Source organism: Zea mays, chromosome 3, assembly GCF_902167145.1.
Source record: "Zea mays cultivar B73 chromosome 3, Zm-B73-REFERENCE-NAM-5.0, whole genome shotgun sequence".
NCBI classification, from domain to species: Eukaryota; Viridiplantae; Streptophyta; class Magnoliopsida; order Poales; family Poaceae; genus Zea; species Zea mays.
The window spans coordinates 225517629-225537002 of NC_050098.1; the positions used below are offsets into that span (position 1 = coordinate 225517629).

The 19374-nt window shown below is 44.5% G+C and overlaps 1 long non-coding RNA gene across 1 annotated transcript; it reads right to left on the reverse strand.

Moving 5' to 3' along the window:
- Positions 1-11872: 11872 nt before the first annotated feature.
- LOC111591147 (uncharacterized) lies at positions 11873-16779 on the reverse strand. The gene is made up of 3 exons (XR_002750333.2): positions 16607-16779; positions 14126-15885; positions 11873-12044 (listed from the first exon to the last, which is right to left on the reverse strand). It is a non-coding gene; the product is annotated as an uncharacterized lncRNA (long non-coding RNA).
- Between the last annotated feature and the right edge of the window lie 2595 nt (positions 16780-19374).

Below are 19374 nucleotides of genomic sequence, written 5' to 3' on the forward strand. Positions count from 1 at the left end.
CTCTCGCCCTTACAAAGATGTTCACAAAGAAGCACGGAGTAAGGGAGGGATTAGCAACTCACACACGACACAAAGATCGCAGCAAATACGCACACACAAGACCTAGACTTAAGCTCAAAAGACTAGCACACTAAAACGGAGCTCAAACCACTAGAATGTCGAACAAGTGCGCAAGAATGGAGTGTGAGTGATCAAGAGTGCTCAAAGAATGCTTGGTTTTTCTCCTCCATGCGCCTAGGGGTCCCTTTTATAGCCCCAAGGCAGCTAGGAGCCGTTGAGAGCAATCCGGGAAGGCAATTCTTGCCTTCTGTCGCCTGGCGCACCGGACAGTCTGGTGCGGATTTCCTTCCTTATTTGGCAAAGCCGACCGTTGGCAGCCTTGGAGCCGTTGGCGCACCGGACACTGTCCGGTGCCCCCTTCTAGCCGTTGGCTCGGCCACGCGTCGCGCCCGGATTAAGCGGCCGACCGTTGGCTCGGCGACCGTTGGCTCACCGGACACTGTCCGGTGCACACCGGACAGTCCGGTGAATTATAGCCGTACGCCGTTAATTTCTTCCCGAGAGCAGCAAGTTCGCCTGAGCCAGTCTGGCGCACCGGACACTGTCCGGTGCACCACCGGACAGTCCGGTGCACCCAGACAGAGCTGGCTTTGGCTGAACAAGGCATCCTTCTCCAATTCGATTTCTCCTGTTTCCAGCACTTAGACACAATACATTAGTCACTAAAACAATGTACTAAGTCTAAGAAACATACCTTTGTACTTGATTTGTACTTTGTCCACCATTTGACACTTAGGCACTTGTGTTGGACACTAAATCACCAAAACACTTAGAAATTGCCCAAGGGCACATTTCCCTTTCAATATCCCCCTTTTTGGTGATTTATGCCAACACAACATAAAGCAACTAGAACAAGTGCAATATCAATGCAAATGAAAATTCAATATAGTTTTGATTCATATTTGGCATATATGGATCACTCTTTGCCACCACTTGGTTTGTTTTTGCAAATCAAACTCGATTTCCTATCTCTAAGTCAAATTCACTTGTAGAGACATAAAGAGAGGTATTCCAACAGAAATTGATCAGGGATTTCAAAAACTCCCCCTTTTCCCATAATCAACACTTCTCCCCACAAGAGACAATAAAAGAGTTTTGACAAACCAAAAGCTCTATTCTACTATTTTCAAAATTTCTCAAGTGGTACCTGATCCATTTATTGCTTTGGCCTTTATTTTCTCCCCCTTTGGCATCAAGCACCAAAAACGGGATCAATTTTGGCCCTTTAACCTCATTGCCTCACCAAAATCTTCAACTAAGAGTAAAAAGGCAATAAGAGTACAAAGATGAACTTGGAAAAAGTTACTCTTTCATCGGAGTGCAGTGGAAGTCTTGCATGGTCCAAGTCCACCTTTTCCCTTTCAAACCTCCTTTGAGACTAAATTAAGCAAACTCAAGCACACAGTTAGTCTCAAAGGGTCAAGTTGTAGCACATCTCCCCCTAAATTTATGCATCACTTGCAAATGGACTTGTAAGATCCGGGGAATGCCTGTACAACTTGAGCACCATAAGTAAACAATAAAATGCATAAGGAACATGACCAAAGGCATAAACACATGTATGCTATAACTCAATCCAAGTTTCACGAATCTAAGACATTTAGCTCACTACACAACTTGCAAAAGGTCTGCTCATCTAAAGGCTTGGTAAAGATATCGGCTAGCTGGTTCTCGGAGCTAACATGAAACACTTCGATATCTCCCTTCTGCTGGTGGTCTCTCAAAAAGTGATGTCGGATGTCTATGTGCTTTGTGCGGCTGTGTTCAACAGGATTATCCGCCATGCGGATAGCACTCTCATTATCACATAGGAGTGGGACTTTGCTCAGATTGTAGCCAAAGTCCCTGAGGGTTTGCCTCATCCAAAGTAGTTGTGCGCAACACTGTCCTGCGGCAACGTACTCGGCCTCAGCGGTGGATAGGGCAACAGAAGTTTGTTTCTTAGAACTCCAAGACACCAGGGACCTTCCTAAGAATTGGCACGTCCCTGATGTACTCTTCCTATCGACCTTGCATCCAGCATAGTCGGAGTCTGAATATCCAATCAAGTCAAAGGTAGACCCCTTTGGATACCAGATCCCGAAACAAGGCGTAGCGACTAAATATCTAAGAATTCGCTTCACAACCACTAAGTGACACTCCCTTGGATCGGATTGAAATCTAGCACACATGCATACGCTAAGCATAATATCCGGTCTACTTGCACATAAATAAAGTAAAGACCCTATCATAGACCGGTATGCCTTTTGATCAACGGACTTACCTCCTTTGTTGAGGTCGGTGTGTCCGTCGGTTCCCATCGGAGTCTTTGCGGGCTTGGCGTCCTTCATCCCAAAACGCTTGATCAAGTCTTGCGTGTACTTTGTTTGGGAGATGAAGGTCCCATCCTTGAGTTGCCTTACTTGGAACCCAAGGAAATAGCTTAACTCACCCATCATCGACATCTCAAACTTTTGAGTCATCACCCTGCTAAACTCTTCACAAGACTTTTGGTTAGTAGAACCAAATATTATGTCATCGACATAAATTTGGCACACAAAAAGATCACCATCACATGTCTTAGTAAAAAGAGTTGGATCGGCTTTCCCAACCTTGAAATCATTAGCAATTAAAAAGTCTCTAAGGCATTCATACCATGCTCTTGGGGCTTGCTTAAGTCCATAGAGCGCCTTAGAGAGCTTACACACATGGTCGGGGTACCGTTCATCCTCAAAGCTAGGGGGTTGCTCCACATACACCTCCTCCTTGATTGGCCCGTTGAGGAAAGCGCTCTTCACATCCATTTGGAACAACCTGAAAGAATGGTGAGCGGCATATGCTAGCAATATACGAATGGACTCTAGCCTAGCCACAGGAGCAAAAGTCTCCTCAAAGTCCAAACCTGCGACTTGGGCATAACCTTTTGCCACAAGTCGTGCCTTGTTCCTTGTCACCACTCCATGCTCGTCTTGTTTGTTGCGGAACACCCACTTGGTTCCCACAACATTTTGCTTGGGACGAGGCACCAGTGTCCAAACTTCATTTCTTTTGAAGTTGTTGAGCTCCTCCTGCATGGCCAACACCCAGTCCGGATCTAGCAAGGCCTCTTCTACCCTGAAAGGCTCAATAGAAGAGACAAAGGAGTAATGCTCACAAAAATTAACTAATCGAGACTGAGTAGTTACTCCCTTGCTAATATCACCCAAAATTTGGTCGACGGGATGATCCCTTTGAATCATTGCTCGAACTTGAGTTGGAGGTGCCGGTTGCACTTCTTCCTCCATTACATGATCATCTTGTGCTCCCCCTTGATCACACGCCTCCTGTTCATCATCTTGAGTTGGGGGTTGCACCATTGTTGAGGAAGAAGGTTGATCTTGCTCATCTCGTTCCTGTGGCCGCACATCTCCAATTGCCATGGTGCGTATTGCGGTCGTTGGAACTTCTTCTTCATCTACATCATCAAAATCAACAACTTTCTCTCTTGGAGAGCCATTAGTCTCATCAAATACAACGTCGCTAGAGACTTCAACCAAACCCGATGATTTGTTGAAGACTCTATACGCCTTTGTATTTGAGTCATAACCTAACAAAAACCCTTCTACGGCTTTGGGAGCAAATTTAGAATTCCTACCCTTCTTCACTAGAATGTAGCATTTACTCCCAAAAACTCGAAAATACGAAACATTGGGTTTGTTACCGGTTAGTAGCTCATACGACGTCTTCTTGAGGAGGCGGTGAAGGTAGACACAGTTGATGGCTTGGCAAGCCGTGTTCATGGCTTCCGACCAAAAACGCTCGGGGGTCTTGAACTCTCCAAGCATCGTCCTCGCCATATCAATTAGCGTCCTATTCTTCCTCTCTACCACACCATTTTGCTGTGGTGTGTAGGGAGCGGAGAACTCGTGCTTGATCCCTTCCTCCTCAAGATACTCCTCCACTTGAAGGTTCTTGAATTCGGACCCATTGTCGCTCCTTATCTTCTTCACCTTGAGCTCAAACTCGTTTTGAGCTCTCCTTAGGAAGCGCTTGAGGGTCCCTTGGGTTTCAGATTTATCCTGCAAAAAGAATACCCAAGTGAAGCGGGAAAAGTCATCAACTATAACAAGACCATACTTACTTCCTCCTGTACTTAGATAGGCGACGGGTCCGAAGAGGTCCATGTGAAGCATCTCCAAAGGTCTTGATGTGGTCATCACATTTTTGGTGTGATGAGAGCTTCCCACCTGTTTGCCTGCTTGACAAGCTGCACAAGGTCTATCTTTTTCGAATTGCACATTAGTTAAACCTATCACGTGTTCTCCCTTTAGAAGCTTGTGAAGGTTCTTCATCCCCACATGTGCTAAGCGGCGATGCCACAGCCAGCCCATGCTAGTCTTAGCAATTAAGCATGCATCTAGACCGGCCTCCTCTTTTGCAAAATCAACTAAGTAAAGTTTGCCGTCTAATACACCCTTAAAAGCTAATGAACCATCACTTCTTCTAAAGACAGACACATCTACATTTGTGAATAGACAATTATATCCCATATTGCACAATTGACTAACAGATAACAAGTTATATCCAAGAGACTCAACTAAAAACGCATTAGATATAGAGTGCTCGGATGAAATAGCAATTTTACCTAACCCTTTTACCTTGCCTTGATTCCCATCACCGAATATTATTGAATCTTGGGAATCCTTGTTTTTGACGTAGGAGGTGAACATCTTCTTCTCCCCCGTCATATGGTTTGTGCATCCGCTGTCGATAATCCAGCTTGAACCCCCGGATGCATAAACCTGCAAGGCAAATTTAGGCTTGGGTCTTAGGTACCCAACTCTTGTTGGGTCCTACAAGGTTAGTCACAACTGTCTTAGGGACCCAAATGCAAGTTTTGTCTCCCTTGCATTTCGCCCCTAATTTTCTAGCAATTATCTTCCTATCCTTTCTACAAATAGCAAAGGAAGCATTTAAAGCATGATAAATTGTAGAAGGTTCATTAACTTTCCTAGGAACATTAACAACATTTCTCCTAGGCATATGAACAAAATATCTCTTCGACATATCTTTGCCATGCATATAGGAAGAACTAGAAGCAAACATGGCATGAGAGTCAAAAGCATCATAAGCATTACAACTCCTATAAGACTGTCTTCTATCATGGTACATAAAAGCATGGTTCTTTTTAACACTACTAGCCATAGGGGCCTTCCCTTTCTCCTTGGCGGGGATGTGAGCCTTATGGCTTGTTAAGTTCTTGGCTTCCCTCTTGAAACCAAGTCCATCCTTAATTGAGGGGTGTCTACCAATCGTGTAGGTATCCCTTGCAAATTTTAACTTATCAAATTCGCTTTTGCTAGTCTTAAGTTGGACATTAAGACTAGCTACTTCATCATTCAATTTAGAAATTGAAACTAGGTGTTCACTACAAGCATCAACATTAAAATCTTTACACCTAGTGCACACCACAACATGTTCTACACAAGATGTTGATTTATTGGCTATTTCTAACTTAGCATTCAAGTCATCGTTTATGCTTTTTAAACTAGAAATAGAGTCATGGCATGTAGACAATTCACAAGAAAGCATTTCATTCCTCTTTATTTCTAAAGCAAGGGATTTTTGAGCTTCTACAAACTTATCATGTTCATCATATAAGAGATCCTCTTGCTTTTCTAGCAATCTATTCTTATCATTCAAAGCATCAATCAATTCATTTATTTTATCCACCTTGGTTCTATCTAGACCCTTAAATAAACATGAATAATTTATTTCATCATCATCACTAGACTCATCCTCACTTGAAGAAGCATAAGTACTAGTGTTACGAGCGCTTACCTTCTTTTCCCTTGCCATGAGGCAAGTGTGATGCTCGTTGGGGAAGCAGGATGACTTGTTGAAGGCAGTGGCGGTGAGTCCTTCGTTGTCGGAGTCGAACGACGAACAATCCGAGTCCCACTCCTTGCCAAGATGTGCCTCGCCTTTTGCCTTCTTATAGTTCTTCTTCTTCTCCCTCTTGTTCCCTTGTTCCTGGTCACTATCATTGTCGGGACAATTAGCAATAAAATGACCAACCTTACCACATTTGAAGCATGAGCGCTTCCCCTTTGTCTTGGTCTTGCTTGGCTGCCCCTTGCGACCCTTTAGCGCTGTCTTGAAGCGCTTGATGATGAGGGCCATCTCTTCATCATTGAGCCCGGCCGCCTCAACTTGCGCCACCTTGCTAGGTAGCGCCTCCTTGCTCCTCGTTGCTTTGAGAGCAATGGGTTGAGGCTCATGGATTGGACCGTTCAACGCATCGTCGACATATCTCGCCTCCTTGATCATCATTCGCCCGCTTACGAATTTCCCAAGAACTTCTTCGGGCGACATCTTGGTGTACCTAGGATTTTCACGGATATTGTTCACCAAATGTGGATCAAGTACAGTGAAGGACCTTAGCATTAGACGAACGACATCGTGGTCCGTCCATCGTGTGCTTCCGTAGCTCCTTATCTTGTTGATGAGGGTCTTGAGCCGGTTGTATGTTTGAGTTGGCTCCTCTCCCCTAATCATTGCGAATCTTCCAAGCTCGCCCTTCACCAACTCCATTTTGGTGAGTAAGGTGACGTCGTTCCCCTCATGTGAGATCCTGAGGGTGTCCCAGATCTGCTTGGCATTGTCCAAGCCGCTCACCTTATGATATTCGTCACTGCACAAAGAGGCTAACAACACAGTAGTAGCTTGTGCATTTCTATGAATATGTTCATTGATAAACATAGGACTATCCGAGCTATCAAATTTCATCCCACTTTCCACAATCTCCCATATGCTCGGATGGAGAGAGAACAGGTGACTACGCATTTTGTGGCTCCAAAATCCGTAGTCCTCTCCATCAAAGTGAGGAGGTTTGCCAAGTGGAATGGAGAGTAAATGAGCATTTGTACTTTGCGGAATACGAGAGTAGTCAAAAGAAAAGTTCGAATTAACCGGTTTCCTTCTCTCGTAGTCGTTGTCGTCGTCGTCCTTTTGGGAAGAAGTGGACTCGTCGCTGTCGTCGTAGTAGACGATCTCCTTGATGCGCCTTGTCTTCTTCTTCTTCCCATCCTTCCGTTTGTGGCCCGAGACCGAGTCGGTAGGCTTGTCATCCTTCGGCTCGTTGACGGAAGACTCCTTCTCCTTATCATTGATCACGATTCCCTTCCCCTTAGGATCCATCTCTTCGGGCGGTTAGTCCCTTTCTAGAAGAGAACGACTCTGATACCAATTGAGAGCACCTAGAGGGGGGGAGTGAACAGGTGATCCTGTAAAACTTGAACTTAATGCCACAAAAACTTGGTTAAGCGTTAGCACAGAATTGCCAAGTGGCTAGAGAAGAGTCTTAGCGAAACACAATAACCACAAGAGAATCAACACAGGTAGACACAGTGGTTTATCCCGTGGTTCGGCCAAGTACAACACTTGCCTACTTCCACGTTGTGGCGTCCCAACGGACGAGGGTTGCAATCAACCCCTCTCAAGCGGTCCAAAGACCCACTTGAATACCACGGTGTTTGCTTTTCTTTTCTATATCCCGTTCGCGAGGAATCTCCACAACTTGGAGTCTCTCGCCCTTACAAAGATGTTCACAAAGAAGCACGGAGTAAGGGAGGGATTAGCAACTCACACACGACACAAAGATCGCAGCAAATACGCACACACAAGACCCAGAATTAAGCTCAAAAGACTAGCACACTAAAACGGAGCTCAAATCACTAGAATGTCGAACAAGTGCGTAAGAATGGAGTGTGAGTGATCAAGAGTGCTCAAAGAATGCTTGGTTTTTCTCCTCCATGCGCCTAGGGGTCCCTTTTATAGCCCCAAGGCAGCTAGGAGCCGTTGAGAGCAATCCGGGAAGGCAATTCTTGCCTTCTGTCGCCTGGCGCACCGGACAGTCCGGTGCACCACCGGACACTGTCTGGTGCGGATTTCCTTCCTTATTTGGCAAAGCCGACCGTTGGCAGCCTTGGAGCTGTTGGCACACCGGACACAGTCCGGTGCACACCGGACAGTCCGGTGCACACCAGTCCGGTGCCCCCTTCTAGCCGTTGGCTCGGCCACGCGTCGCGCCCGGATTAAGCAGCCGACCGTTGGCTCGGCGACCGTTAGCTCACCGGACACTGTCTGGTGCACACCGGACAGTCCGGTGAATTATAGCCGTACACCGTTAATTTCTTCCCGAGAGCAGCAAGTTCGCCTGAGCCAGTCTGGCGCACCGGACACTGTCCGGTGCACCCAGACAGAGCTGGCTTTGGCTGAACAAGCCATCCTTCTCCAATTCGATTTCTCCTGTTTCCAGCACTTAGACACAATACATTAGTCACTAAAACAATGTACTAAGTCTGAGAAACATACCTTTGTACTTGATTTGTATTTTGTCCACCATTTGACACTTAGGCACTTGTGTTGGACACTAAATCACCAAAACACTTAGAAATTGCCCAAGGACACATTTCCCTTTCAAAGCCGATCCGACTTTATTCACTAAGACTTGTGACGGTGACTTATTTGTGTGCCAAATTTATGTCGATGACATAATATTTGGTTCTACTAACCAAAAGTCTTGTGAAGAGTTTAGCAGGGTGATGACTCAAAAGTTCAAGATGTCGATGATGGGCGAGTTGAACTACTTCCTTGGGTTCCAAGTGAAGCAACTCAAGGAGGGCACCTTCATCTCCCAAACGAAGTACATGCAAGACTTGATCAAGCGGTTTGGAATGAAGGACGCCAAGCCCGCCAAGACTCCAATGGGAACCGACGGACACACCGACCTCAACAAAGGAGGTAAGTCCGTTGATCAAAAGGCATACCGGTCCATGATAGGGTCTTTACTTTATTTATGTGCTAGTAGACCGGATATTATGCTTAGCGTATGCATGAGTGCTAGATTTCAATCTGATCCAAGGGAGTGTCACTTAGTGGCCGTGAAGCGAATTCTTAGATATTTAGTCGCTACGCCTTGCTTCGGGATCTGGTATCCAAAAGGGTCTACCTTTGACCTGATTGGATATTCAGACTCCGACTATGCTGGATGTAAGGTCGATAGGAAGAGTACATCGAGGACGTGCCAATTCTTAGGAAGGTCCCTGGTGTCATGGAGTTCTAAGAAACAAACTTCCGTTGCCCTATCCACCGCTGAGGCCGAGTATGTTGCCGTAGGACAGTGTTGTGTGCAACTACTATGGATGAGGCAAACCCTCAGGGACTTTGGCTACAATCTGAGCAAAGTCCCACTCATATGTGGTAATGAGAGTGCTATCCGCTTGGCGAATAATCCTGTTGAACACAGCCGCACAAAGCACATTGACATCCGACATCACTTTTTGAGAGACCACCAACAAAAGGGAGATATCGAAGTGTTTCATGTTAGCACCGAGAACCAGCTAGCCGATATCTTTACCAAGCCTCTAGATGAGTCAACCTTTTGCAAGCTGCGTAGTGAGCTAAATGTCTTAGATTCGCGGAACTTGGATTGATTTATAACATACATGTGTTTTATACCTTGATCATGTTCCTTAATGCATTTTGTTGTTTATTTATGGTGCTCAAGTTGTACAAGCACCCCCGGACCTCACAAGTCCATTTGCAAGTGATGCACATATTTAGGGGGAGATGTGCTACAACTTGACCCTTTGAGACTAACTGTGTGCTTGAGTTTACTTGATTTAGTCTCAAAGATGGTTTGAAAGGGAAAAGGTGGACTTGGACCATGCAAGACTTCCACTGCACTTCGATGAGAGGGTAACTTACTCCAAGTTCATCTCAATATCCTTATTGCCTTTGTACTCTTATTTGAAGATCTTGGTGAGGCAATGGGGTTTTAGGGCCAAAATTGATCCCGCTTTGGTGCTTGATGCCAAAGGGGGAGAAAATAAGGCCAAAACAAGAAATGGATCAGCTACCACTTGAGAATTTTGAAAATAGTAGAGTTAGAGTTTTTGTTTGTCAAAATACTCTTGTTTGTCTCTTATTGTCAAAACATTGGTCTCTTGTGGGGAGAAGGCTTGATTATGGGAAAAGGGGGAGTTTTTGAATCTTTGATCAATTTCTCTTGAAATATCTCTCTTTATGTTTCAACAAGTGTGTTTGATCTAGAGATAGGAAATTGAGTTTGATTTGCAAAAACAAACCAAGTGGTGGCAAAGAATGGTCCAAATATGCCAAATTTGAATCAAAACAAATTTGTGTTCTCATTTGCTTTGATGCTGCACTTCTTCAATTGCTTTTTATTGTGTTGGCATAAATCACCAAAAAGGGGGAGATTGAAAGGGAAATGTGCCCTTGGGCCATTTCTAAGTATTTTGGTGATTGAGTGCCAACACAAGTGGACTTATGTTAATCTAGGCAAATTGGTGGACAAAGTGCAAATCAAGTAAAAAGGTATGTTTCTAAGACTTAGTACATTATTTTGGAGACTAATGTATTGTGTCTAAGTGCTGGAAACAGGAGAAATCAAGTTGGAAAAGAGATGGCTTTGTTCAGCCAAAGACAGCTCGGTCTGAGTGCACCGGACTGTCCGGTGGTGCACCAGACAGTGTCCGGTGCGCCAGGCCGATGTCTGTCAAATGGCTGCTCTCGGGAAGCAATTAACGGCGTACGACTATAAATCACCGGACTGTCCGGTGGTGCACCGGACTGTCCGGTGAGCCAACAGTCGGCCGCATAATCCGCGCGCGACGCGTGGCAAGAGCCAACGGTCAGAAGGGGCACCGGACTGTCCAGTGTGTACCGGACAGTGTCCGGTGCGCCAACGGCTCTGAACCGCCAACGGTCGGCTTCGCCAAAGAAGGAAAGAAATCCGCACCGCACAGTGTCCGGTGGTGCACCGGACTGTCCAGTGCGCCAGGCAATAGAAGGCAAGAATTGCCTTCTTGAAATGCTCTCAACGGCTCCTAGCTGCATTGGGGCTATAAAAGGGACCCCTAGGCACATGGAGGAGTACACCAAGCATTCCTTGAGCATTGTTGATCACTCACACTTCATTCTTGCGCACCTGTTCCACATTCTTAGTGATTTGAGCTCCGTTCTAGTGAGAACCTCGAGATATTGTCTTGAGCTCAAGTCTTGATCTTGTGTGTGCGTATTTGCTGTGGATTTGAGTGTATTGCTTCCCTCCCTTACTCTAGTGCTTCATTGTGATTCTTTTTGTAAGGGCGAGAGACTCCAAGTTGTGGAGATTCCTCGCAAACGGGAAAGAGTAAAGTAAAGAAGAACACCGTGGTATTCAAGTTGATCATTGGATCACTTGAGAGGAGTTGAGTGCAACTCTCGTCCGTTGGGACGCCACAACGTGGAGTAGGCAAGTTTTGTACTTGGCCGAATCACGAGATAAATCCTTGTGTCTCTTGTGCTTGTCTTTATTGTGTCTATTGTGCTTCACAAGAGCTCTCCTCTCTACTCACTTGATTTCATTGTTCTAACTCTTAATCAAGTTTGTGGTGTTAAGTTTTAAGTTTTACAGGATCACCTATTCACCCCCCTCTAGGTGCTCTCAAGACTGGGTTTATAAGGGTAGCTTATGAGGGTCGGGCCTTATCGACTGGGCCATAGATAAATGACATCCTATTACAGAGGAAGAGTACATTCTCATGCTTTCTTAAAAACAAAAGGTATGGTGGTGACCTACACTGCGTGAGCACTACTTACCTTCAGACTCGAAGGGTAGGCAGAGGCCTGTTCTGCCTTGGCGATGCCGAAGGCAGAGCTTGACGGTGGCCATCGGCGGCTACCCCGAATGTTGCCACACCTAGATTTAAGGGGCAAACCCAGACGCGAATCAAATGTGTGCTAGGATCAAGTCTCACACATATGATGACTCATGGTACAGAAACGAATGTCATATCTTTAATATATAATGCAGTTCTATACAAAATAGTTAAATAGTTACATCATACGAAGACAACGATCCAGCAACCATAGTTGACTAGGAGACGACGGCCTAGACCTCTCACGAATCTCATCGTGACATCCTTCTTGCTCCTCATCTTGTAGTACATGTCCTTGACCTGGGGGATTTGAGTACATCAAGGGTGAGCTCACATACGTTCATCGCTTGACAAGTTGTGGGGAATAATGTGTATGATCTCACTTACAGTGGGGCTCATGTGAAGTGTAAGGCTTATCAAAGGAGATAGTTAAAGTTGAGCATTGCTTTTAAAGTTAGTCAAAGTTTTATTAGTAGTTACTAGGTATAAGTAGATACCAACCCAATTAAATAAGATATCACAACTAATAATAACACCCACAATGCAATGCAAATGACATATTGAGTTTAGTTCCATAAATTAATCATGCGAGAGTCCTCAGTCGCCCTTGACCGCGAGCACGACTAATATACTGGTTTTACACTCTGCAGAGGTTGTGCCCTTTACTCACAAGTCATGTTACCCATTTGCCAAGAGATCGCGACTTCCCATTCATCTCTGTCGAGGAGATGAGGCAGGGTAGCACTACGAGGCCTTTACAAAGTTCCACTAGCTTCAGAAAACCCGCTACGTTTCTGAGAAGGGCAATATAGGAATCACTCATCCGAAAAGCCATCGCAGCATGATCGATCCGAGAACCTCCCTATACCGCAGCTCCTATACCGCCCTTGCCCCTTTCGGGTAAGGTAGTCCTCCACTAGCTTTCCTAATTAGTCAGCCAAGGGCATCTCATACCACACTTGTGGTAGCACTATTATCTCAAGTTAAGCTCCATGTTCCAATTAACATAATGATCTTGTTATGAACAATAATTAAAGTAACAACATAATTGGAACATGATCATTATTCAAATGTAACATTAATTCTAAAACCAGGTAGAGCAATAACAAGTCTACCCAATAATTCATTTGTCTGCAAGGGGTGGGATAAAAAATCTAGGGAAACCTATTAGGTCCCATCAAATTATCCTGAGCATGTCATAGTGATTAATAGAGAACATTATTAGGTAAAGAAAAGTGATCAAGGGCACAACTTGCCTTAGACTCGAGATTGATAGGCACTTCTCCAAGTTAATCTTCAAGTTTCTCGTGACCTCATTGTTACTCGTAGCAATACATATAAATAGTCAAGGAGTACATAAATATAATAGTAAACCAAACATAAGAACAAATATCGTAAGAATATTCTACACGCTGCTACGAGGTCATATGTTTGAGAACCACTAAATCAGAATTACGGTTTAAAAGATATGGCTTTTCAAAGTCTTAGGTGATTAATTAATAAAATTATATTCTATATTGATTGATATAAATCATGTGAGAAAATGTTACAACGAAATAGCTATTCAATCTTAATCTAGGTTACAACTTGACTAGGGATCATATTTTAGTCAGGTTATAACATACGGATAGATTATCTTTGTTTAGCTAGATTAATCTACTAAGCATAGGTTAAACCAATACTTCTCTAATAACATGTTACTTGACCAAATAATGTTATAAAAGTTTAGGCAACTATATTGCGAAGCTAATGCAACTGGAATGGACTAAATCGGAGTTAAAATGGTCAAGTTATGATTTATCTAAGATTTCTAAGTTTATTTTTATATAAAAATCATTTTCCAGAGTTGATCCTAATTCATGGACTACGGGTAATAATCTCCAATAACTCAGGAACTTAGCTACAAATTTCAAGACCCTACTGCAATGGTTTTAATACTAACCCGGACTGTAAGTTGATTTACAAAGATTCCGGGTCTTTTATGCAAATGCGCGTAGCTGGACCGCAAGATCTAGATCTGGGGATCAGATCGCGTTGCCGAACCGTTATCCTAGGATCTAATCACATCTGATCCAACAACCATGATCAGCACACACGAATCGTTATTCCTTTTCTAATCTGGACCGTTGATCAAGCAGTCAACGCCCTGGAGTTACCTAGCCGAATCATTTTCCCTCCGCCTAATCTCGTTCGTTCATCCGGAAACCGACGGCACGGGGAACATCATCTCCATCCCGGCCACCCGGGACGACGGCGCCGCCCGCGCCTGCGGTGGCCCATTGCCGGAGCAAAGGCGCCCGACACCTAGGCACACGAACCCATAAATCCACGGCGGCTACGTGTTGTGCGGACGAAGGCAAACTCTATGATGTGCTCCTTACCGTGAGATATGCACCTGAACGTCGAATCATCGATGAAGGGCGGATCCACGGTGGCTAAATTGCTCTAGTGAGCAATCCCAAGGGTTCCCGTCTTCTACTCCACCCGGCATGGCCACAAGTACCCTACTTGCGACTTGGTGAAGCACTGTGGTCTGTGGCCGGTCACTGAGGGCCCGACACCGGCGGTGCATGATTTATGGTGCAGCGGCACTTTTCTCCCTCTATCTCCCCTATGTTCCTCGGTGGCGGCACACACACGGAACAAGCTTAGCAGACAGACAGGATGGGCAAAGGGGAGCCCCAGAACTCAACTTTATAGCCCAGTCAGAAGGAACGGAGTCCGCGCAGAGGCCGAGCTTCCCACCGATTTTGGTGGTCTGTTGGCGCACGCTACGGCTCGGGGATGACGAAGGGGATGGACCTTATAGGCGGGCCCCAGCCACCAGTGACACAAATACGCGGTGCGGGGAGAAAAGAAAAGTGAGAGGGAAAAGTGGGCTCATCGGGGAGGAAAGAGGGGGGAGATGGGCTGGGAGCAATAGGACTCGACCCAGGTAAGGGCTTCACTTTTTCCTTTTTTCTTTATTTTTGTTTTCTATTTTATTTTCTATTTGTTTAAATCCAAATTGGGTTTTGAGTTATACACTCAAGTTCAAATGCACACATAGAAATCCAGTATGATATGCAAAAGCAGAAAATTTATTTAGTACTTTCCTATAAATTTCAAATATATAATTCCCATAAGAGAACCAAATTCCAATAAATTTTTCTTTCAAATAATTATCTAAACTTTTATATAACAATGGAAATAATTTATGTAAAATATTTAGCCACATTATTTAAAAATCTCCCTAGTTTTAATATATTTTTTTGTTTGAACATTTTTAAAGAGTGCTTTAAAGGGAACAAGAAATATATTGAAAGTCTCTCTTTTATTTGTTGCTTCAACTTTAAGTTTTACGTTTTGGATCTATGTTTTGAATACCAAATTTTTAGTTATTGATATTTTTTAGTTTAGAGAGATATACTCTATAAAGGATTGAAATTGTTATTGGAAGTCATTTTATTCTCAAAACTTTTTAGGACTTTTATAAATCCTAAAATAGAAATTCGAGACGTTGCAAATGCCATATATCTCTTGTTGTGGTCGACGAGTTAGGTCTGGCGCCACAGAGCCTAGTAGTAGGCCGACGTAGGGGGCGACGTGGGTCTTAGCACTGCTCTTGAAACCCCACTAGTGCACGTGGTGTGCCCCCAGGGGCCCCATGGCCCGTAGGCCACCTCCGACGAGATGAGGTTGTCGCAGGCGTAGCCCTCGCTGGCCGGGCGACGGAGTGCACCGGTCGTCAGAGGAGGAACTTCAACGCCTGGCTAGGAGAATCATATTCGAGATTCTCCCTACCAAGACGAGGAAGGGGCTCATAGGGGAAACACCTCCATTCCCCCATCCCTGTAGCATCGAATGTCGGTGACGTAGACTCCGGTCGGGTGACCGAATGCACCCATCGGAGGCACTAGAGGGAGGGCACAAAACTCACAGGGACTTAACATCCCGCTACCTAGCGCACCAAATGTCGGAGACGTAGACTCCAGCCGGGTAAGGAACCACAACCTAGAGTTTGGCGCTTGCAAGAGGGCAACACTCATGAACACTCAAGGATTTTTAAGTCTATATGGAGATGCCTTGGGGGTTTTCCCTATGAAGTCGTCCTGGCCTGAACCGCTTTCGACCCAGTCTCGCGAGCGGGCATGCAGTCACACTGAAATGATAGAAGAGGTGAGCACGTATTAGTCACATAGTCACAAGCATATGAAATGTGAACTAAATACACACACACACACAGAGAGAGAATGCACAAAATTTTGAGTTATTGTCACAAGAGTTGAGAAGTATGTGGTCATATGGCGCGAAGGAGTGTTTGAATTTGGAAATATGCCACATAGAGTATCTGGAATTGGAAAAAGGCACACAATGTGGCATGAACATGAGCAAAGACTTCACTGACAGATATCGAGACATATGATTATGTGAAGGAAGGGTTAGGTTTGAAGTTTGGCTCTAGAATGATGGGATTAACACAAGGTGTTACACGGTTCAGCATAGAGTGAGTAAGGCGCACAAATGAAGTTTGAAATGTCAAATGGGTATGAAATCTTGCATGAGAGGTACTGGTAGTGTCTAGAATATACTGGAAAAGGTTTGGGTTGATTTGAGCTCGAAAAACTAATTGTGGCATTTTGCCGAGCAGTTGGTGTGCATGTTTTAGAAAGGTGGAGAAATGAGCTTTTCAAGGAGTAAAACCTCCCAAGGGGAGATCAACACATACAAGGGAAGTTCACCATACACACACAACCACACAGGGGACATGTATTCACAGATTTCACAAGATTGCATGGATTCGCTCAAAGGTGCAAGATGTTGTTCACTGGTTGAGGAACAGAGAAGAGAGAGAGAGAGGGGAGAAGAGCGGAGCTGCTCACCAGCATAGGAGAAGGAGGGGCTCGGGTGCAGTCGTGGGAGCAGGTCACCGGAGCTCGGGCCAACCGAGGACACCGGCTAGGAGCAGGCGACAGCGGAGGTGGCGCACAGATAAAGAGCTCGGTGGAGAAGAGAACAGGGCGCGCGTGGGGAAGTGCGACTGATGTGTGGGCTCGGGCGAGAGAGATGTTTTAAAAAATAGTTATGGGCACACCGGATAGTGCACGGTTCATTGTCCGGTGCACATCGGACAGGTAGCACAGTGGCAGAGCCACCTGAGGTCAAGTCGGAACACCAGATAGTGCAGTGTCCAGTGCACACCGGCTGTCCGGTGAGCCCACCGTGAGAGAATTTTGATTTTTTTCTAGGAATTTTTGTGCCAAACCAAATCCCTACTTTTTAAGCACACAAAAGAACACCTGTTGGGACAAGTATTGGCACCCTCACATATCCTCTCATAATTTTCAAAATATTTTGCCATAGGCTGTGTAGTTCTTAGAAAAATAGGCAAATGGTGAGGGTTTACATTTGAGAGTTGCGCTAGGGGTTTCAAGTATGAATTGAGTTGTGAATACTCCCCCTAAGTGCAGTAATACATGCATATCTGAAGAACCAATATTTTCATAATAAAATGAATTTAAGTACTAAAAAACTTAAAAGCTAGACCTTGTCAAGTTTGAGCTCGATTTAAGCCTTTTCACTTGCTTTGTAGGCGGTTATCTTAACTAGGTTAGACATGTCTTAGAAGCAATACATGAATTTAAATATGCAATGCAAGCTTGACACCACCATTTTAGGATTATGTAAAATTTCTTAGATCAAGAATGTTGAGCTCATTTCTCAACATGCAAAAGTGAAAGTCGCCTAGAGGGGGTGAATCAGAGGCGTAGCTACAGGGTGGTCCGGGTGGGCCGTGGCATATCCTATGGGCCGGCCCATCGGACCACTAATCCTATGGAGCAGCAGAGGTAAACTTGGCGACTTGCAGCCTGGCTGCCTGGAGGCCGGAGTAAATGCAAGGACGGCTGGACAGCACCAAACGCCAGAAAAAACCTACGTAGACAGCCAAACTCCAGGAGATCACGTCGTTTTGGCTCCTCCCACCGACCCGCCGCCCGCTGTCCAACTCCTACAGACGCAGGACAGCTGAGTGCCTTTTATTCCTTTTTGGAGTAGTCAATAGGTATGATAAAATTCAAGTTCCGCTCGCAAGTCACAAGTGCTTCAAATCTCACGAGTTCCCAATTTATCAATAGACGCTTGATCGGCTCAGACTGAGTGCTGAACTGCTGATCATGACGCCGCCGGACAGGCTGCTGTGCGCACCTGGGACCTGGCCGCTGGCCACCTGCCAGGCTGCCGGAGTGCCGGTGTCGTGTCACCGTCTGCCGACTGCCGAGCAGCCGATGCGGCTGGGTGTTAGTCTACATGCCACAACAGAGAGGTTATTTTTTTTAACAAATCTATTTTTATCTTTGCAATTTTAATTAGTGAATCTACAATTTTATGTCAGTCAGCAATTTTATGTAAATCTGAAGTTCATTATTAATGTCAATTTACTTGTACAATACAGCGATTGAACATGAAGAGGGGTGGAGATATTGCTTCACTTTTTCGAAAACACGAAGCAAAGAAGCTTGCTACCTCCCCGGCATATCCTTCTTCAACTCCGGCAGTAAATCAAGGACAACCTAGTAATGAACAAGAGGAAGGAGTGATCGAAGAAAATCAGAATCATATGCCTTCTTCACCACCACCAGCAGCATCACAATCATCAGCACCGCCGGTTTATGATATCAATCGTCTTCCACATGATCCAGGTGAAAGACAACCCATATCAAGTTATCATGTTAATGATCATGGCAATTCGAAGAGCATATGTTCTGAAAGGTCCTTTGCAACCATATGGACATGAATTTCCAAAAAGAAAAAATTGGAGATAGAGACCACAACTTTAATTTTGTGTGGTTCCATATTTTTCCTTGGGTTGAATATAGTATCAAGAATGATACAGTATTTTGTTTTGTGTGCTATTTATTCAAAAATAAGAAAAGTAAGGGCAAGGGCACAAATGCATTTACTGTGGGTGGATGGAGAAATTGGAATATAGGAAGCAAATCACTTTTGAAACATGCGGGTTCTATGGCACACAAGACAGCTCAAGAGAAATACATTGGCTATATGAATCCTATTGCATCAATTGATAACCAAATTGAGAAGTGGAGTGATGAGGACATTCATTTGTATAAGATAAGACTTACTTATTCAATTAGATGTTTGAAATATCTTTTGCATCAAGGGTTGGCATTCCATGGACATGATGAAAGCAAAGAGTCTAGCAACATGGGCAATTTCATTGAGCTTTTGAAATTTCTTGCTACTAACAGTGAAGAGGTGAACAAGGTTGTGTTGAACAATGCTCTAGGTAACTGCACTTTAACTAGCCCAATGATTCAAGCACAGATTATTCATTGTTGTGCCATGGAAACTAGAAAAAAAATAATTGAAGAACTTGGTGAAGAGCCCTTTGCTACTTTAGCAGATGAGTCTAGTGATGTATCACATAAAGAACAACTAGCTCTTTGCTTGCGGTATGTTGATAAATTGGCAAGGCCATGTGAGCATTTTATTGGAGTTGTTCATGTAGATGATACAACCTCTTCATCACTTAAGAATGCAACTGAGACTGTACTTGTTAGTCATGGTTTGAGTATGACAAGAATCCGCGATCAAGGTTATGATGGGGCTAGTGACATGAAAGGAGATATTA